Here is a 22,780-nt window from a genome sequence, read left to right on the forward strand (position 1 = left end):
CAGACAGGCAATAGATGCGTTAGATGAGAGGATTTTCTTCATCACTGCTATGTTTGATTTAAAAAGATTATCTAATTCTCTATGGGCGTTTCCATCTGGGGATTTGTTTCAACCCTGTTGTTTTTAGTTTGGCTTTTGACATTGGAAAGGCTCTGTTCTGTCGCTTTTACATCTTCTTTCAGATAAAATCACATAATAATTCAGGAATAAACGCATAAAGAAAGGTGAAAATTGTTCTGGAAATATAAGAGAAGAAAGTCAGCTATTTGGATCTGCCATCTGGTTTGCTCAGTTTATACACGAGGAATGAAAGCTAGTTATTACATATGTTTTTATTTTCATTATGAAGAGAAACAAAAACAAAACCACAAGAAAATCAGCTCACCTCCTACCCCAGCAATTACTGCTATTTTTATAGACCAGTGTGTAATCAAGATTAAGATACTATTGGAAGAAACACCAGGCAAAGCAAGAGTGTGAATGGTTTTTTTGTTTAGAAATTCCTACTTAAATGAAAACTAAGTATAAATATACAAAAGAGTGCAAGTACTACATATAGAAATTACCTTTAGCATGTTACCAGGAATCTAATCTTGTGCAGAATCTGCCCTTTCTGTAAAAATAAATCCACTAATTTTATCAATTACATGTTATAAATACTTCCATAGGCAATAGAAATACTTCTTCTGTTTCCTTAGGAGTTATGACTTCTCATCATATTTTATTGTTGATTTTTAGCTGTTGCATAATGGGTCAACTCTTCTTTTTATAGGCTGCAGTGATATGATGCCTGTGAAAGTGACATTAGGAAATGCAAACCACTTTACAACAGCTTGTTCCTGCTGTTAGAGAGTAGCTTCTCCAGCAAATACACAGCTGTATTTGTGCTTCTGTGCTTGTACATTGATTTCACTGCTAAAATAAATACAAGTCCTCTCTATCATTCTGAGATTTCTGCTTCAAAATTCAAGGTTTTAAAAAAACCTTCTCTTCAAGTCACTTTAATTATTCAATATCATTACCATTAATTTTGAGGTCTTGAAAAGCTACAGAAGTCAGAAATACAGTAGCAGTGCCTAAAAGCAGAAAATAAATCATAATACAATAAAAGATATGTAATTCCTCAATGGAATGTTTGTCCAGTTCATTAAGATCCCTTATGTGCCTAAATGCTTATGGGACAAAGGCCTAGAGTGGACTTTTCCCAATATTTTAAGTCAGTTTCTAAGCTTATTTTAGACAAAAATAAAAATTGGGGAAAAAAAAAACCGCAAAAACAAAGCACTAATTATTTATGTATCCTTCTATATACTTTCTTACTGAAGAGTCAAGGGTGAAGGGTTCTGTACTATGGAAAATACCATGTTAATTAGATTAGAACAGAAAATATGAATGTTAATTTATTAGTTCAAAACAAAAGCAGCAGTGTACAAAAACAGGCTGTTGCTTTCAAGTTACTCAAGTGTGAAAAGAAAAAGCAAATCCAAAGAAAAACTGAAAGTTTTTTCCTTTTTTAAAATCAGTTCTATAACTAATAAGTAACTGTAGTTTAGAAAAGTTTTACAAATGCTATTTTAAAATTATTTCTTAAAACATTATGTTCAGTGCAAGGAGTTCTCAGGAATTAAGGGTCACACCCATTAAGCAAGCTCAAATATCCCTGGTTTAGAAGAATTCATAAGCAGAAGATCACCTGACCAGCCCATAAAAAGTCACTTTACTTTTATAGTCATTGTCTACATGATTAGTCCCATTTCTAGATGTATTTAAAATGATCATGCACATAGGGTGCCAGGCAGGAGATGTAACTAAGCAGCAATCAAATTCCTAATCTGAAATTCTCCAGTTCAGAAATTCTGCCCTCTGCTTATCCGCTAATACACAGCTGTTTGTTGTTTATGAAATACCACCAGTCCCAAGCATTCTAACATCATTAATCATAAACAGATTTTTTTTTTCCCCAAATAAATATATTTTAATTTTCTGTTTACATGCCAAGTTGTTCACATGCAGCTGAGCAGGTTATTAAGTACTCTTCTGCAACCACAAGAGCTTGATATGTAAGCTATTTTTACATTTAAAATAAAGTAAAACATCCAGAAGCTGGAGCTCAACAGCAACAACAAAAATATCACAAGTCATGATATGGTATTGCAAAATCTACTGATGTAACATATAGAAAAAATAAAGTGATACATAAAATTCTAAAAGTTTGTGTTTAATCAAACTACTTGTTTAGTTGCATCATGGCATTCAACTAGGCCTATAGAACAGTTTTAGCATGCGTGATAAAAGGGATCTTCTATCAAAGGAATTAAAGTAAGACAAGCAGTCTGAAACATAGAATCTCAAGAGATCAAAAGGAAAAAGAAAACAATCTGCTTGCCTGCGTTTAACTAAACTTCTAGGGGAAAAGCTAGCATGTACAGAGCTTGAGAATTTCCATTCATGGTACAATATATCCTCTTGATTTCATCAAATGGTTAATGACTGTAGACGCACGTAAGGACGAGCAGCCACATTCTGTTCTCAGTTGGAGTCACGCAACCCAGATGTGAGCAACCAGAGCTTAGCTAGTGATTGCTATTCTAGCTCATTTAGTTCAAACATGTTCAATGTTTATAGAAGAACGGCGGTGTATGTCCCGTATTTCTTCCACTGCTGCATCCCACCCATTCTTGTAAGACAGATTGAAGGTACTATGGAGACAAGAACAACGGATACAGAGAAGATGTTAAATGAGCTCTCTGCTTCCTTGGAGAAATGCTACAAACATAAGCCATAAGTGCTCAGCCAGTTCAAGTGGGCTGTGGTCCAGCCCTGGCCTCACACGTAGCCACCCTTCACTATGGCAGGATTTCACAAGAGTGACAGGGAGCAGAGCACAGCCACTGCCTTCCAAAACATTTGCAGAAATACTTGGATATAGTCCTCTGAAGAAGATAAGAATTTTCTAAATGAGTCTGAGTAAATCATTAGCCTTCCTGTTGTACAGGGAACACCTGAGGAGATTTTATGAGATATATTACAGCAGAGCAAAACTATACAAACAATCATATTTGTTAGACAACAGACCTCAGAATGGAGTGAGCTGTTCCTCTCAGCTATCTACTGCACAGTGTATTTTTAAAATACTGAATTATTCGATCACGATTGATTTTACTGTATCAAAGACTACACATTTTCTTGAGAATATAGTTAATATCCCTTCTCAGGGATTACTTAGTCTCCGAAGACAATCTAAGGAATTATTTTGGTGAGTGGAAAGGTGGAACCTTCAAGTAGATGTGTCTGGAGCCAGTTCCTTCTTAGTGCTTGTTCACCATGCAACTCCCACTTGCTTTCTTTCAATGACCAAAGTTCTAAGCACTGTGCTCTGAAAGATGCCTGTCACAGTGCCTGGATGAATTGCATTGGCCACCAGTTCTAAAGGCTGAGTGGAGGAAACGTGAGCGAGTCATGCCATTCTCTGTGAGCCTCACTCTGTCTGACTCACCTTTATGATACAACCCCCGCCCCAACTGGTCGTACTTGCCCTCTGCCCTCTGCTCAGCCTATCTCAGCAAAAACCACGTGTTGAGCAAGCAGCTGTCTGTTGCAATCTCTCACAGGGAAGCGAGAGGCCCATAGGGACTCAGGGCACCCTCCAGAACAGGGCAAAAAACTTCCTAAAGTATCCATGCCTGTGACTTTGTTATAAAAATTGACTGTTCTGCAAGAACAAGGTTTATTCTCCACTGCCTCTTGCTTGCCAGCAAAGAACCTGACCCATTCAAATGGGCGCTGACTTACATGGCAGGCAGCCACCGAAAAGCTAGCACTTGAGGCTAGCACTCCCTTTCCCCTGCCCTGCTTTAACCTTTATAATCAAATATCAAAAAGAGTGAAAACAAACTGTGGCTGCAGCCATCAGTGCATTACATTTTCTGTCCTCACCAGCACATTTTATAGGTCACTGTTAGGCCAATGAAACATAACACAGTGTTCCTTTCCCTCTTCCCCCACCATTCCCTTTTTTAAATTTGAAAACAGGTATCTCCTTCCAAGCTAAATACTTTTAAGTACTGAACTTCAACGAAAAGGAAGGTCACAAGCTGACTCATCAATAGCCATAATAAGCGTGTTAAAGATCCTGGACATCGGATCGTGTAAGTTGTATGGATGCCAGGTATGAAAGATGTTCATCACCCAAGAAAACAGGTGTATGTGTTCTTAAGGTTTACTATGATTAATGAAGTAATAAACATATTACTGCAGGAGGAATTGTCCCAGGCCTGACCCTCCATCATATGTAATCCATGTACATCTATACACATCTTTTATATGTGTGCCTTACACCTTGTACACAAAATGAGTTTTCACATAATCGAGAGTGGATAAGGGGGACACATTTATGCCACTTTGTGCAAGGCATAAACACATAACTGTTGACTTCTAGAAGCTGGCCTGCTGTTCCCAATAGAAGAGAGGACAGTTCTTCAAGGTCTGAGAAACAGCTATAAAGATGCCTTATCCAAACAATTTATATTCCAAGTGTTTAAAATACAGTGTCCTTCGTAGTTACTATCTGGCACCACCAGCTGGATGCTCTAAGGAACTAAGACCTAGATTTTTTGCTGCTTAAAACTGGAAATACCAGCAAAGTGACTTTATGGTCCTTCACACTAATTTTCTCTTGCTGATAAAGTCTCAGCTGTAAATGCCTGGCATCTCTTGCACAAGATGACTCTGCTGAACTTCATTAATTTTGTTTGGCAGTAGTCAAATGAAGCCTTGGAAACCCCAAAGGATGGTTGTTTGTATATTTTGGCTGTCTTTTGACAGTGAATACAATACATACCCCAGTCCCACATGGAAAGGAACTGTCTCAACCAACCTGCCCCTCACCCCTATGGGTACAAGTGCTGATTGAGCTCAGTTCCTCCTCCTCTCCCTACCATACCAACAGCATAAGCAGTGCAAGCAGCCAACCACTGTAAACCAGAAGTGACAGTGCTGTGAACACTGTTTCACTTGGGCAGATTGCTGTAGCATGCTGCCATTTCCTGCAGGGTTGTCTCTCACATCTGGTCTACTAGAGGATGGTAATATCACACAAAACAGTAAGGAAAACGTTTAAGAAACGTAGAGAAAATTTTTACAGAGCTTGTTCCAGCTCATTTGAAGTCTATTGCAAGCTAGCACTTAGTAGTTGTCTTAAGCACTTGGCATATATCACTCCTTATCATATAGGAATACACAATGTGAGGTATGTAAGAGCAAAACATATCATTCCAGTCTACCTGCTGGCAGAAAAGCGGTGAGGGTAACAATATAGTAGAAGCGTGTAACTTAACAGATGCAAAACCATTACTACTTAACACAAAGCAGCAAGAACATATCAATCCCACAGTAGGGTGCTGTTGTCTTTATTCCTTTGTCAGACATAATGAAGGGCATGAAAAGCAATAGAGGTAACCTCCCCTGGATTCAGAATAGGTGTGGTGGTGGCAGCATACTGGATCTTTGCTCCCACTCCTAGAGGCAAAACCACTGCATACTAACATCATTTCTGTTTGAAACTGGATATCCATCTCTACTTAGAAGACAAAGTAACTCTGTTGGAAACCCAGGATGTAAAAGGTAAGCAACTGCCTGAGTTTGGATGTCTTACGTTTGGTGAGCTCAAATGCCCAGCAAGTTTTGGTCTGAGCAAAATCAGCCCTTAGAGCTTTGCAAAAATAATTTCCCCTTCCCAGGCTGGATCCTTGTGCAATGCCTGATGAAGGTACATAGTCCAGCCCTGAGGAAGCAGGTCAAGTGGCACAGTGACAAGAACTGAGCACAGAAAAGGATTAGAAAGGCTGAGTCAGTCACAGTAAGCAATGATTAACTTCAGGGCTCTTTGCTTTTGACATTCAGATCATGTAAAACGATGGCATTACTTCAGCGCCAGTCAGGCTCCTGTCCGAGCCCTTCCCTTCGTAATCATGGAGAAGACATAGCATGCTAATAGAGTAAAAAGCAAAAGCTGAAAATGAGTAAAAGACATTCAAAAGAACTTCTGCTTTGATGAAAACATTATTATAGCTACAAATAAATAAACTATAAGATTTGGCACAAGAGAGGCCAAGACTGGAATAGCAGGAATGCTGCAGATCAAGATTAATGTGAATTGGCAGGGCCGAATGGAGAACTATGCATGGCACCTGTCTCCACGGTGCCTGCCTTGAGTTAGTGACATTAATCTCCTGGTTTCGCAACCATAATATTCAACCTTACATTTTAAAACAATACTTTCTGGATTGCAGTGTAAACTATATTAAGGGACATTATCTAGAAGAAACATTATACATACGTGTAACAGAATAGCTGGATAGGAAAGCAACACATCTAAAAATGCGTTCATACAGAAAAGATTTTCCCTATTTTTAACTGTGTGTGTGTGTAAAGATATATACTACGTTTTGCTAAGTGGATAAGCATTATACAGTCAAAAAGGGAGATAAGAGTCCACTGTCCCAGTCAGCTGAGGTGCTGCACAGTTCCTCTCAGATAACCTAAACTCTTAAAATGCCCTGACACCTGGATTTCAGACAGACGTTCCTAGTCTCTATGGATGGTGGACAATATGAAGTCCTGCTCACAAACATCAGCAACAGACATCTGATTAGTTAGATACCATTATGTTATTCAACCACCCCTAAATAGCTATTACACTATTACACTAATCCTTTCTGAGAAAGTAAGATGTAAGCATTAATTGGGTGACCATTACATGAGTACTATACTCTCTTTAGGACTGAATGTACTGCAAGTTTTGCCATGCTGTATTCCTTCCTGAAATATTACTCACTAAGCCTGCACTCTATTCATGTAAAAACTCCTACTAATTTTAGTGGGTTGAGGAACAATTTTTTTTCCATCAACTAAGAAAAATTCCAAGAAGACAGAGGAGAGAGCACACGCAGGATTTTGTAGTAAGGATAATACTGGATTCCAACATCGCCCTTGCATGTTTTGTCTTGAAGACAGTAGTGAGTATTTACATACCAGCTTTCAAATCCCACTGAAATGCTTCTTAATTAAAATACTGCTTCTGAGATAAGCAGTACCTCTAACTGTAGGTAGTGCATATCAAGCCTGAATGGTTTTCATTTATTTTAAAACTTGTTCAGAAAATGTCTAGACAAACCATTATAGATGTTCTCATTCTTACAATACTCACTTAATCTGAAATAATTTTGCAGATAAGATGAGGTTTCTAAGTCTTCTGTTTTGTTTCAAAAAGACAAACAGACAGCTGCTATAAACGCAGTGGACACGCAGGGTCCTGGTCTGCCAGAGGAATGTCTGCATCCTAGTCACACCCACTAGATGGAGATATTTCCACAGCACATTCCTGGCTGGCATCAGCCTCCTAGGCAGCAGTCATCCCGAGGCGTGTCCTCTAACACCAGCTCGTATTCACATCTCAGATTCTCTAGTTTTGGCTAGGAATGGTGTTTAATTCAGAGCAGTAACTTGAAGTTCAGGACAAACTGGGGAGATATTCCCTTTAAAAAGAAGCCAATAATCTTTTAAGTCAGACACACAGAAGAACACGTGTCTGCGTATGCATATGCAAACAAACAAATATGCTTGCAACACAGAAGCATTCAAGAGACCAAATGGAGCTACTTACATGAACTAAGTACTCCTACAGTCTTTATCAGTTAGCTAGCACTCAGACACAGAAGACTTTGAACACAGACTAGTTTTTCAATGGCTCTTATGTGCCTGGCATTGGTTAAACTTAGAATATTTCAGGTTTGCTTTAAATCAGACATTTATTCATGTATGATGTCACAGAAGACTGTACAAGGTGTCAGAGAGAACTAGTGTATTAAAGATCTGTCAATTACAATAAAAAAAAAAAATAAAAAATCACAGAATCACAGAATTGCCAGGGTTGGAAGGGACCTCAAGGATCATGAATCTCCAACCCCCCTGCCACATGCAGGGCCACCAACCTCCTCATTTAATGCTAGACCAGGCTGCTCAGGGTCCCATCCAATCTGGCCTTGAACACCTCCAGGTGCAGGGCATCCACAATCTCTCTGGGCAGCTGTTCCAGCACCTCACCACTCTCTCTGTAAAGAACTTCCGCCTGATGTCCAACCTTCCCTCAACTTAAAACCATTTCTCCCCATCCTGCAGTTATCTACCCTTTCAAAGAGTTGATTCCCTTCCTCTCTGTAGGCTCCCTTTAGGTACTGAAATGCTGCAATGAGGTCACCCCACAGCCTTCTTTTCTCCAGGCTGAACAAGCCCAGCTCCCTCAGCCTGTCTCCATAGGGGAGGTGCTCCAGTCCCCTGATCATCTTCGTGGCCCTCCTCTGGACCCTCTCCAACAGTTCCCTGTCTTTCTTGTACTGGGGACTCCAGACTTGGACGCAGTACTCCAGATGGGGCCTCACAAGAGCAGAGTAGAGGGGAACAATCACCTCCCTGTCCCTGCTGGCCACCCCTCTTTTGATGGAGCCCAGGATACCATTTGCCTTCCGAGCCACAAGGGCACACTGCTGGCTCATGTTAAGTTTTTCATCTACCAAGACCCCCAGGTCCTTCTCCACAGGGCTGCTCTCAAGGACCACTCCTTCCAGTCTATATGGATGCCTGGGATTCCTCCGGCCCAACTGCAAAACTCTGCACTTTGCCGTGTTGAGCCTCATCAGGTTCACCTGGGCCCACCTTTCTAGCCTCTCAAGGTCCCTCTGAATGGCAAAAAAAAAAAAAAAAGCAGAACTCATTAATGCCACTTGCTTTCTGTCTCTCCACTACTCAGCCACTTGTGTCTGCAAAGTGCCATGCCTAAAATAACTGAAGAACTACTTGTTTCATGTTTTTTGAAATTACAGTCAAAATGGTCTGTGAACCTCAGTGAAACCTGGTGCTGTGTGAGTTGCACAGGTCCTGTATGAACTTCACGTACTCCATGGCACAAAACAGATTCCAGAGACCTAGGAAACCATCACACATAACACTGAGCTGATTCACTGAATAAATGTTATCTTTAATAGAGTACCACCACATTACCTTAATGCACGTGCAACATTAAGATCCTCTCCTCTTAATTTGCGGAACAAAAACTTTCCAAAGTTTAAAATGCTATTGAGGGTATTTTGTTGTGAAGCAAGTAGACAGTACTAGTTACATTTTTTTTTTTCTGTACTCCAAAACAGAACATTTTAATTGAGGCCCAACAGTATAGATCAAAGGCAAACAATGCTCATGGTTAGCATCATGGGAAAGGCAAGATAGAAGGACCCCAGTGACATAGCTCACCAATAAATGTACTAAAATTGAGCCTGTGCATGGTGCAGGCGCCCACGTGCTACACAGCTCTCACATGGCCAGCCATCACAGGCCTCAGCCTTGCATATCAGCAGAGGTTACAAAACTCCTTAGATTATTTTCCAGTCCTGTAGAGCAGAAACTAGAATTAAGAAGAAGTAGCTAAGAATTTAGCCCAAAGCAACAAATGAAATTATACACAGGCAGTGGAATAGAAAGTAATTCACTGTCATTTACAACAAAATATTTGTCACTGGAAAATACTCTCTTCTTGCAGCTTGTGTTCCACACTGCAAATATGCCTCTTATCTTTTTTTCAATAAAAATTGTGGCTCATGTTGTTCAACAGAAATTCTATTTTTCAGAGTTCCTTATCACACAGACACATCTTTATGTTTCACGTCATTCCCACCGTGGTGGAGGTGGGGGTACAGGAGGTTGTTTTAATCAAACAAGTGCAGAGCCTACAGCAAATGTTTTCATTGCCATTTCAAAGCCAACCTCAACAGCTGAATAGACAAAGAGATACAAATCATATCAGACCAATCAGACCCAATTCTGACCCAGGCTCAGATCCAGCAATGAGCTGAGTGTTCTGAACTGATGTGTCCTTAGCCCATCCCTACCCTAGCCCTCCCCAAAATTCAGAGATAACTGTTCATGCCAGCGTGAGCCCTGAAAAAGAATCAGAAAAGAAACAAGCAGCAGCACCAAGAGTTCACTTTTTTTTTTTTCCATGTCATCTTCAGAATCTCTCTGATAAAGGTCTGTATGCCACATTGATGAAAATTAATGAGTAGTACAGATGTAATACACTCATGCTATGGCTTCTAGTTTAATGGCACACTTTCTGTGAGCAAATACAGGCTCAACAGCAGAGTAGCAAAGAGAAAGAAGGGAGAGGTCCTTCAAAACACAAATGTATATGGAACTGACAGAGCAGTCCACAGAAACACCTCTGTGCAGGAGGTTGCAAAAAAGAGAAAGTAGAAAAAACTGCTAAAAAGAAATCACAATAGGTCAAACAACAATCACAAAAGTAGGTAAGTTATAGTTTAAACCAGTTCCTTCAAAGACTGACAGATGCATATGCTAGCAATAGATATACACAAATCCACCCTTTGTATGAGTTATGCTAGGAAGAAACACACGAATGTTAAAAAGTGTGAAGAAAAGATTTGTTATACCTAGCATATAACTTAGTAAAGTACACAGGTCACTCCAAAAGTAATGCATCCTATTTATTTCCAGGGTAAGTACAGCAGGTACACAAAGAGCACGATAACATAATTTGATAGAGCAAATTCTTAGCTACAAAGCACCGTTTTCTAATATTGTCACCACCATTAGCTATGTGTTTTCACCAGTGAACAAGAGCCTGCATGTCGTGTCCATAAAGATCTGCACCAATTGACTGGTCTTTCAAGCTGCCGTCATCACTGCTGAAATGCACCAACCACTGCTTCACTGTGCTCACATTCACTGTTTGGTGTCAATAAACATTCAGCAAGAATCAGTGAATGTCAGTGGCTGCAACTGTTTCCTCATAGAGGAAGCAAAAGTGTGGAACTGAATTCATCCGCATTTCCATGTCAGACATCATTTTCTCAGAGTGCCTCTACTGCCATCTGTCTCACAGCAATAACATGTAATGGGACATTGGTGGGAACACTCAACCTCTGCTGCTACTATACATCCACCTGTAACAACGGGCCAACGCCATAAAATAAGAGGCATTACTTTCAGAGCAGTTCTCATATATGAAAACCTTATGCTATGTGTCTTATTAACTATTGTTTTGCTCTAATCAGTGTCAATACTGGAACCATCCAGCAAATGAGACACAGGCAGTGCCTGTTCATTGCCATATCTGTGTGATATATGTATCATAAAGGGATGAAGTATATAGCATGAGCAGAGATTTGCTTTCACAGAACTTGACATCAGTAACATTGTGAAAGTGTGTCTGATTGAAGTCTTAGGAGCTGTCAGAGAGATGAAAAACACAGACAACGATGCAGCTTAACAGAAGACAGAACCTGAAGTATACATGCTTTACTCCAGCTAAGTAACAGCAATAATAAGAAGGTGTCTTAGCTCTCAGTCACAGGACTGCCCGCCTTCAGCTCTGTGAGTCCAGAAAAAAAAAAGTGAAAATTCAACTCACCCATCACAAGGCAGTTGCTTTAAAACACACAGGATTATTGTAAACTGGAACAAGATTATTTGCATGCCCATTGGATCCTTTGTTCTCATATGGAAGAAAACCGACATTCCCAGGACGTTCATTCAGGTGGTTTACTTTAATAAGCACTTAAAGCAAGATGCATTTTCATGACATATAAAATAAAGTTATCAGATAACATGATCCAGTTTAAAAGGTACAAAAAAAAAACCTTAAAAACACACACATTTTGAAAGTAAGTGCAAGTCATTTCCATTTTGAAATCGTATCAGGAGAGATGAGAATGATATCATGTAAATAAAACAGACGTAGGCATATTTTTCATTAAAATAAAATGATCAAAACTAAATACAGCAGGAAAATGACTTCGATCTTAGATTTTGAGGGAGCAAGAAGGATGTTAGGCAAGTCTGAAACAGAAAACTAAAAACCTGGTAGGTGTGTCATCTAGCATCAGCAGAGATCCTCACTGGGGCCAGCCACAACACAATGCCAAGAGTAAAAACAGAGACTTGCACAGGGCACAACAAAGAAGCTTTCTGAGAACTGGATGGTCCCTTACCAAACTTGGCTCCTGGGTGCGACCACATCCTGAGGAATCCAGATATTGTATGAGATCTTGCCTCTACAAGACTGCATGACATCACCCTGAAAAGGCCTGAAACAAGCCAGTTCAAGGGCTGACTTCTAGCCAGATTAAGGCACCCAGATTAGAACACATCAGCAACTGATGTTCTCCAGAACAAACAAGGATATGACCTGTAACCCATTTGCAGAAAGGCATTTCAAAATGAGTCCTTCATTGTACCATCCCTATGTAGTTTTCTTACATTTGCTCTGCACCCATCATTTTATCTTGTTAGAGCATGATCTAGAAAGTTACCACGGCTTGTTTTGCTGCAGGCTAACAATGATGTTGAATCATCAGTTTATTCCAGAATATGACTTATAGTTGTATATCTGTGTTCAAACCAGGCACAGATAGTCTAGCTCTGCTAGGCACATCGCTGAAGTTGTCTCAGTTCCCCAAACTTCTGTCTTTGATACTTTGCAGAAATGGGCATTCATTTTATCTATTCACATAATGTGGGAAAACTGTGGATATTTATTCCTTTCTTGTATAAGAACACACTGTAGCAGCCACTGTTAATGCTTTTGAAAAATTCTTAATGAATTATATTTGAAATCAGCATATTTCTTCCTTTCAGTAGTTGCTTTCTTCTCATAAATTCTATTTTTAATTCTAGTTATTCCCTATGGCTAAGGAACATTTCTTTTCTGCAGGCATCATGATATTTAAACACTGTTTTTGTTGTTTAAAGATTAGTCACATCAGCCTTTTTAATTCTCGCTTACAGTCTGATTCTAAAGAACACATTAATATATATGATGTAAAGTTTTTGCAGCTATTCTTCCCTTTCCTGTCTTTGCACAGTATAAGATCAGCAACAGAATTGTATCTGTAGGGCCTTCAACTACCTGACAGGGCATCTTTTATTAGCTTTCACACTACAGTGCTTTTTAATAGCATTAATGCTTTTTAACAGCCAGTGATCTCCTTCAACTGTTGCTGCACAGTTTACATCTACCAACTGCATTTATGGCACGTGGCAACAGTGGTGAATCATTCCTTCTCGATTTGAAGATCTTTGGTGTCATTACTCACCTACTCTTTTCAGCTGCACTACAGCACCATTTGCTGTTTGTAAAGCATCTCCTCTTACCACTTATTAGCAGAAACTGCAAATCAGTTTTATCAGTGTTTTAAAGATAATGGCAGCCCTCAAGGTTTTGTCCCAGTTGCTTTCACAGTACAATTCACTGTTTATTTTTTTAAGTTCTTCTTGCCCTTGCTCTTCATATGCAAGTCTTCCAGTATATTTTCTCTCTCCTTTGAGTTATTTATGATGTTAATATCACCTAATTTTCATTTTGTACAGGACTGATTGCTCCTGTTCCTAGTAACTCTTTGCAATAATTTACTTTCACAGCACCGGTAGCACTTTGGCCCACTCACTTTTTAGTACTTGAAAATAATTCACAAAACAAAGTACTTGCAGTGATTTTGGCAGTTTGGTCAATATCTTTGCTCCCAGTTCTGACTTCTTAATTACAAAGGATTTACACCTCCATTGGAAGTAGAATGCTGTCATATTGAAGTATGTACAAGTATTTTTTTCTTAAATCATAATGCTTACAAAAACCTTACCTTGAAAAAGATCCAATTTTAATTTTTCTATTTTAGTAGGTTTCTGTTTTATTATAGAAACAAAAGTTAAGTTTGAAAATCTGCAGAAGATATCACAACTCACTGCTTTAAGATTTAAAGTACTTTGAATTTAAAAAGCTGTTTAAAAATAATTTTGCACTTAAGTTTATATTAAATCTAATTAATCATAAAAGCCTCAGACCGCAGAAGATGTGAATTTACAAAGACATGCAAAAACAATATTTTTCAAATGATATTCCATATGCATTATCAATTTTGATTTTCATATCTCAATATCTCAATTAAGTCTCTTAACTGAAATACAGTAGGGAAAAAGGCTAGAAAATAGCAGCTGAATATGCATTCAACACAGCACGTTGTTTTGAATTCTTTCATCTTATCACAGAAAGTACATCTGAGAATGTTTATAGGACTATTGCCAGCTCTTGTGATTACTTGTTGCTGCTTTTGCAAGGGAGTTGGAGGCAGTGATGCCAGAACTGATGCCTCCTACTGAAGGCCATGTGTTAGTAGAATTTCACCCTGATGTCTCCCACACTTGGGACTGGAGTGCTGCAGGAAAGAGGCAGATCTCTCAAGGACAGAAGGCAAGAGGGTGTAGGGAGTGACATGGGGAGGGCCTTTCCCAAAACTTGTTGGGTTTTTGAGAAGGCTATACCAGGGACCACGACTATCTCCTCTCCTTGAGCCCCTCCTGCGCCCCAAACTTAAATGAGTCACCAGTGATCATTTCTCACTAGAAAAGGAGTAGTACATGAGATATATTTTGAGCTGGTTTCTACATAATCAGTTCTTGTTTTATTGTTTTGAACAACCTGGAAACGCAGGTGACATGGGTAAATAGCTTACTACAGTTAAAAAACCATAAACATGAAAGGTGCATAATATTGTAATGACTCACAAACTCAAATATGGCAAGATGGAGAGAGCACCTATTCTTTCAGGAAATATTTTTCCTGAAACATTCAATATTTGATTGTATTCTTTAACAAAGACTATATGTAATTTAAATGTTTGTGTATTAGCAATTTTGTACTTGCACAAGCAATTTTGAATATACACAGTCAGCTGAGAAAACTGGACAGTCTTAGTTCCAGCAAACGGATTAGAGCATCTTTAATTTATGAATTTAAAAAGTCAGATCTCTCTAAATGAAGAATTCATGTTTTAGTAGCCTCAGGGAAGCAGCCAGCTGGCAATGTCTAACCTTTGTTGTGGGATTTTTGTTTTCCTCTATGTAAAACACAAACTTAGTCACCATAACAACCATTATAAAGCATGGCACAAAAAATTTAAAAAGGCATCCTTGAAGGAGTACTAATTCAAGCTAACTTCAGTTCCATAATGCAAAATGTATGCAAAATAACCATAATTCAGAATGATGGGAAACTTATTAACAGGAAACATTGGAGCTCATTCTCTTATATGAGTACAAATCATGATAAACCTGCTGAAATACATGAAAGTACAATACCCAATTTTAGCTTAAATTCTGTACTGTCTTTTTAAAAGCAAATAAATGCATAATGCCTTGTGATGTTAAGCACACAAAGCACAGTCAGAATTACTTTTGTATGCCTAGAACAGGGAACGGAAAATCTGAATATAAGAATTATTCTATTTCTTATTGTATTTGATCAGACTGTATTTTTCATTATTTTGAGGTGTCAGTGATATTAAACCCCAAACCAGAAAAATGAAATGACAGTGCTCACTTACAATGCACTAGGACAGATGTGTGACTAAATTGCCATCTAGCTTAACAGTGACATTGCTTCATACCTATGAGACAGAAGGCTGGGTTGCTTCTATGAATAGGCAAATGCTCGAGCAATTTACTGGCTACTGAGTTATTCGTAACCTTGTTGCTTCCAAGCAGCTACCTTCACATGTATTTTGTCCAGGCATGTTTGCTTATCATTTTGAAAAAGGCTTGAGAAGCTTTGCAGGATTTACTGAATGCTTATAATCTGCAAAGAACTTAAGTGGATGGATGATATTTGATCTGTAATGTTATCCTAACATGTCATCTTTGGGGTTTCTGGTAGCATCAAGAACAATTTATAGCATAAAAAAAGAAAACTGGCCTCCTGTGTGCTTTGTTCCAAGCAAGCAAATTTTCTATTCTCATACTAGGTTCAGGATTCTCTTCCCTCTAGATATTTGTTTTTCTGAACCAGCTTATTTGCTCCCTGCTTTTATCTTCACCGTTTCCTCCATGTGACTTTCTCTTTCATGCAATCCCTCCCAAATACTTTTTCTCTGCAGCTCCTTCACATCACTTCTCACATCCCAAGCTAGACTTTTCACTAACCTCTTTACTGCTAGAAGTGTTACCTTTCCAATTCTTCTTCTGCAAGCTTGTCTAACTTCAGCCCATTCAATCTCTTAGTATGTTTGATTTCTTCTCTTCTAGGCATCTTCTTCATGGTTTACTGTTGGTCCAATTTCACAGCAGTTCTCTTTTCCCCTGATTCTCCTCCAACTCTCAATATATATTTTGCATTTGTTTATAGAACAATTTCAAGGAGAATAAGGGAATGTAGCAAGCAGATGAAACCTCTAGCAAGACTTAGGTCATACCTAAATCAATATTACAAAGTGCTGAAGCTAACAGGAGTGTTCACCAAGTAATGCCACGGAACAGAAAATAGAATTTAACACTAGGGTGTCTTTTCTCTGCACATAGTCCACCCCTATTCAAAAAGGGATTTGCTTCTCGTGATGTCAGTATTAAGATTTTACCAGGTCAGTAACTGGCAATGGAATGCTAAAGAAAAGGAGTTGGTCCATCAACTCACTCTTAATAAATTACTGTCTTAGCCACAGCTAAGTGTAGGGCTGCAGGAGGAAAAAAAATAAATCTGTATTTTGGGAAAAATGTTCTCAAAAATCACATAACAAAAAAACCTCCATACAGGTTATAGATATGAAGTACCCACCCTTAAGAGCAATCAGAAGGGAAAACAGGGGCACTAGGAATGAGGGAGAAGACTGGCAGAGATTTTAAGATACTTACAACATTAGCACAGAAGCCCAAGCTAAAACATTGACTAGAATAAGGGAATACAGTCACCAAACAGCCTCTGTCTTCGTGAGAAAGCCCTAGTATGACAGTGCTATTTGGACATTTGCAGATTGCATGCAGGTCAAACACAACAGAAAGCCCAAAAAAGTCACTTGGCCAACCAGCCTGATAAATCCTATTTTAAGGAAAAATGCACTGTTTGTGATAGACCACACAAAGTCTGATGCCTCCTAACCTTAAAAGAGACACAGCTGTGACAGCAAGGGTCAAGCTTAACTATAAGAACGGGGCAATATAACTCAACCCCAGCCTAGAAGGATTCTCTCTGGTAATAACAGAATAGCTTAATACCTGATAATACTCAACATTCTAGCTTTTCAGAACTGCTATCAGTAAGTCTATCAATGATCTATCTTCTACAAACTGAGCAGATATTTCATTAAAAACAAATCAATACCAAAGATTTTCAACCATTATTTACTGATCTGAAGCGGACATAGAGATTCCGTATTTCCTCCCCATTTATCTTAATGACCAAACCTTGAAAATATTAAAAACTGCAGTAGTTCTTATAGAAGTGTTTGCACCTATGGGCTATTATTTGACACTTCCTTACCCCCCTCCCCCCAAAACATACATGCTCACTTCTATAAAAGAACTTATACTGACTTTTTTTTTTTTTTTTTAAATCAGATAGTACTGCACTTCCAAAGTAGTTGAAATAATTTGACATGACAATTTTGAAGTTCAGTTTGGTCATTTGAGTGCACAGAAGTACCACAAGTAGAAATAAATACTTTGAAACATTGAGAACATTAATGCCACAGGTCACTATTTTAAAATTGAGCCAACATCTTGGGGTGGCATTTGAACTATCACTGGACATGTGCTAGAATACAGCAGTTTGCATGTGCACGTAGTTTGCATTTGCAGTTGTTCAAATCTTCTCTATATTGAGAAATTCACATGAGAAAAAAAAAAAAAAAAAAAGAAGAGTCCTTACCAGGCTTTGCAGCTTGTGCAAGTCAAACAAATTCAATACACTGTATTTCTGTGGTCTGGAAAGGAGATGCAGCGCAGAAATTGCAGAAATTACATCTGGTTTCTTGTTGCCACAGCTCTAATAGCATTTGGTAGATGACACACTGCTCCATCCACTCTGGTCATGAGTAGCTACAAGAATACAAGGCACACGGTAAAAATAGGCACTGTAGATTAGTCAGGCCTTCCCCAGATAAAAGCAGGAGGCCATCAAATTGAAAATACAGTTTGTGGAGCAATAAAATAATAATGAGATCAAAGTATGTTCATAGTTCAAATGCACAGCTACCATCTGGCCAAATAATGAGCCCTTAAAACAAACAAAAAACTGTATTTGAATAATTCTGTTTTTTCTGAATAAATGACATCTGCCACATGATGGCTGTTTTGAAAAAGACTGACAAAGACTTTCTGGTAGGTTAATATTTCACAGGTCCTTAGCAATGATCATATAAGTCCAGAAAACTTCTGGATCAGGCATGAGAAAGCCTAAAGGAGATGATGCAACCCCACTCCAAGTTTTACAGCTAAGATGAAACTAATGCAAGTAGCTTTCTTATCTAAAAAAACAAACAAAAAACAAACAAACAAACAAACAAAAAAAACCACATCAGACCACAAATCTCACCTTCAATTTATGATATAAAGGCCCACAACGTGTTCACCTACATCTGAGTTATGCTGGTTCTGATGAAGTGCAAAGTTCCCTACAACTGTTATTATCAACTGTGCATGATGCTCTTGTATTTTTAAAGGTTTCACTACTTCACATTTTAAACTGTTTAGAGGGCAAATCAAACTAGAAAGAAACATGGTAACTCCAGAAAACTCTTAAATTAGAGTTTTTCAGGAACAGTAAATCCAGGTGTAATGCTATAATGGGATGGAAAGTACCACGATAATAGCAGGATGGCAAAGTCTTTGGGCTGCAGCAAATGAGAATGAGACCAAGCGCAGCAGCCATGGATGCAGAAATGAAGGAGAAGAGCTGCTTACCTCTGGAAAGCCTCAGGTAGACAGGGATCTGTGACAAGAGATACCCTCACCTCCACTGCCAACCCTTAAATGAAGGCTGGGAAGAAGTAAATCCTAACTCCATCCCTCCCAGTCTCTCAGGAGCTTGCACCTGAGCTCCCCTGGGTTGGCCCTGCCTTCCCACCAGGTGCTCAATCACTGGTTCTGGAAGTGATGTAGCATTTCTGCTACAACAGGAAAATTCTGTTGATGCTCCTCTCGCTGCAGTCATGGAATCATAGAACCATCAAGGTTGGAAAAGACCTCTAAGAACATCCAGTCACATGTCACCAGTATTTCCCACTAAACCACGTCCCTCAGCACACCATCTTAACTTTTCTCAAACATCTCCAGGGTTGATAACAGCACCACCTCTCTGAGAAGTCCATTCCAGCAGCTGACTGCTCTCTCAGAAAAATATTTACTAATAGCCAACCTGAATCTCCCCTGGCACTGGAGGACATTCCCTCTAGTCCTGTTACTGGTTCCACTCAATGCCCTCATCCAGGACATCAGTAAAGATACTGATCAGGACAGGTCCCAGTACCAACCCCAGTGAACTGCACTCATGACCAGTTACCAGCTGGATTTAACTCCTTCACCACCACTCTCTGGGTCCAGCCCTCCAGCCAGTTCCTTACCCAGCAGCCAGGCTTATACCAAACATATGTCAGCATTTCAGCATCCTTAGTACTTATTTACTTCAGCAAAACCTGAGAAAAAAGACAGACATCAAATGGTTCTACTGTCATTGCTTTGAAATTCTTTTTCTTTTTTTCATATTTTTTTCTTAAAGTTCCTTTATCTCAGACTGAATTCAAAAGTTTGATATATGTTTAATGTATGAAAATGGTCAGAAAGTTAAATACTGAGGTGACCCAGCAAAATAACTCTAGTTTTTTGTACTTAAGAGTTATTCAGTTCTGACATCTACAAGTTTCCATACTGGAAAGCCTTGGTGAGTAGGAATGCTTTTTCTTTTTTTTAACTACAACTCAGAGCTTCAAATGTCCCTATAAAACAAGGATCAGTAAAAATAGGAGATGTTTAATACTGTTATCATATCTTTATCTGCATGAATAATCTTTTCCCCATAAAATACCATTAATTTGTATTGTATTACTAAAGCAATCCATTTCTCAAAGGAACTAAACTTACTCCTTACATGCTACACAAGACTGAAGTACAGTCACACTGTACTGAAGTACAGTAAACAAGACTGAAGTACAAATATGCAAATTATTTTAGATCATAATCACTCAGTTTGTCACCTGCTGTTATTCCACTCTGCCCTTGGCTGCTATGGCACCTTGCCTTTCAAGCTACTACCAAAGCACAGTCTGCTGCAGACTGCCAGCTATGACCACCTATAATGTTATGATGTGATGAGAAGTACAGCAGTAGTAGCAGAGAAGCACAATCCTAGGCTGCAGCAAGTGAGAACAAGCCCAAATGCAGCAGTCATAGGCACAGAAACAAAGGGGAAAAAAAAAAGCTGCTCACTTCTGGATGACCTTCAGTAGGCAGGGAGCACCAACAAGATACCCTCACCTCCTCTGCCAACCCTTAAATGAGGTCTGGAAGGGGTGGATCCTGGCTCCATCCCTTTTCGTCACTCAGATGCATTGCTTGCACCCGAGCTTCCCTGCCTTGGTGCTGGTTTCCCACCAAGTCCTCAATCACTGCTTCAGGCCATGACTCAGCACCCATCCCTGAGCTAGGCAGCTTTCCCATGAGCCTCACACTGAAATCACCAGCCAAAAGCCATGAATGGGTACTTTGGTGTAGGCACACTGCTTATTTGGAGAGTAAAGGAAAGAAGCACTACAGACGGTAACAGAGATGGCAATGACCTCCTACGGGTGCTCACAAAATGCTCTGCAGTTGATGGGGTCAGCCACTGCCAGGCAGCATCAGCTTGACACTCCAGCTTGACAGCAGCCATATGGTACAGCCTTCTCAGTGGAAATTCATGTGAACTGCCAAAAAACATATGGCTCAAGATGGAAGAAACTGCTAACATCGCTTTTTAATTCCCTTTCTTAACTCTGCTCTCCCTCTCTCATCCTCTACTTTTCACTTCAGCAGGGAATACAGGCTTCCAGTTTCTTGAACTTCTGTCTGCTGGTGAAAGATTCGGTCTCTGTTGTATTGCTGTATGATGTTGTTTATATTTAAACACTTCAGAGGGATGCCTTTTCATAGGTTGGCCAGACAACTTGTTGATTTTTTTTTTTTTTTTATCTTTAGCTAATTGATTGATTGTTCACAGTAAAATTGTTGGTAAGGGAAAAGAACTCAATTAAATGGTAAATGAACATGCAAAACAGCAGATGTTTGAAACACAGAACACAGGATATAATGCACTGCCTTTAAATGAATAAACAATGTGTGGGAAGAAATAAGTCAAACATGCACAACTCCCTACCCTACTGCTTTCAAGAACATGCTCTTTTGTCTCAAAACTCATCCAAGCAGAAGGCGGTTTCTGTTCTCTAGAATCACTGATTCAGATGACAGCTGCCTTTGACAGGCGTGCATTCACTGTGACATTTTTACTTCCAATCAAACGTAAGGTTATTGTATTGAGCTTGACCTAAGTCTTACAGACTCTATGTACTATCTCTGGGATATTCTTTTCTAAATACGTTTCCAGTTCAAATTTTTATTATTTTATTAAATCTTCCTGAATTCATAAATTAATGTCTAATAATAAATTATATCCTGTCAAATGATTGTGTGGTTTTGTATGATGTAGTTTTTTTTTGTGTATGTGTAAATATACATGCTCAGGAGATGTTCTCAAAACGTTCAGTTACTCCTCAACGCTAAGAAAATTTAAATTCTTATTGTTATTGTGTCACTTGTAGCAATTGTCAATGGCATTATTAAACTGATCTTAGTGAGCAAACTGGAAATCTAACTATAAGGACAGAGGAATATGCTGTCTAAGCAATTCCTGCCATTGCAGGATCATTTCATGTGTTCTACTTCCTACATTGGAATGGAATAAAGTTGATTTCTTAATTCCTAACATATTTTATTACTTAAATGTCATAGTTTGAGAAGATTTTCTTAAAGAAAAACAAAACAAAACAAAAAACCCACTATTGTACTGATGATACACCGAAATTTATGACATATCCAGAAGGAAACCTTCTGTGGCACTGAACAAAACTGATGTCAAGGGCCTTCTCCAACCTAACCAGAACCACGTTCCTGTGATGTGCTGTGGCTGGAAGGCTGGAGGAAGGGTTTCCCTCTGGAGACGTGGGCTCTAATCATCTCTGCTGCTCTCTGCTGCAAGCCTCCTCAGTCTGCCAACACCACTGAAATTTATACTGGTGATGACTGTAATAATCCATTTGCGGGACATTTTCGGAACATATATTTTCTGCCAAAATACTTTGCTCACTATGACCTCTCCTCCAGGCTCCAAAGTTAAATGAGGTGTATGGGACAGTTTTCTCTCGGCACCACGCTGCTCGACCGCCTGTGGAATCCCTGAGGTGCAGCATGGAGAGGAAAACTAGCATGGGGGGCAGGGGAAGATGCACGCAGATACAAAATGAAGACGTCGCCTGGATTTTTTTTTTGGGGGGGTGGGAGGAAACAAGTCTGAAAAGAAGCCATCGTGTAGGGCGAGGTGCTGGGCAGGCAGATCAGCAGCTCTAAGAGAAGCGGCTGATAGCAGCGCTGATAACAGCATAGCGCCGGAGACGGGGAAGCAAAACGCATAACGGAGATGTGAGGCAGCTCCCTCCATCCTCTTTGCATTAAACCCGTTCGAAAAACCAACAGAAAGAAGGTCTGCGCCCTGAGAGGAAACCAACGGACCTTGTTTACCTCAGCATCCCCCCGCGCCGCTCGCGCTCTTCCCGCCCCCCGGGGGCTGAGGGGCCGGGCCAGACCGAGGCGGGCGGGGGGCTGCGAGGCCGGGCCGGCGCTGAGGAGCCGCCCGCCGCCG

The 22,780-nt window shown here is 39.6% G+C and overlaps 1 long non-coding RNA gene across 4 annotated transcripts in view; it reads right to left on the bottom strand.

The window, feature by feature from the left end:
- Positions 1 to 22,733, bottom strand: part of LOC149917728 (uncharacterized) — a 37,250-nt gene extending 14,517 nt beyond the window's left edge. For 2 of the 4 annotated variants that reach the window (XR_016466672.1, XR_016466670.1), the window contains exons 1-2: positions 22,651 to 22,733; positions 17,762 to 17,931 (exon numbers count right to left, since the gene is read on the bottom strand). This is a non-coding gene — a long non-coding RNA (uncharacterized LOC149917728). The other 2 variants (XR_016466671.1, XR_016466673.1) reach the window with 2 other exon arrangements.
- Between the last annotated feature and the right edge of the window lie 47 nt (positions 22,734 to 22,780).

The sequence above is a fragment of the Phasianus colchicus genome, chromosome 5 (assembly GCF_987193195.1).
Source record: "Phasianus colchicus chromosome 5, bPhaCol1.hap1.1, whole genome shotgun sequence".
Taxonomy (NCBI): domain Eukaryota; kingdom Metazoa; phylum Chordata; class Aves; order Galliformes; family Phasianidae; genus Phasianus; species Phasianus colchicus.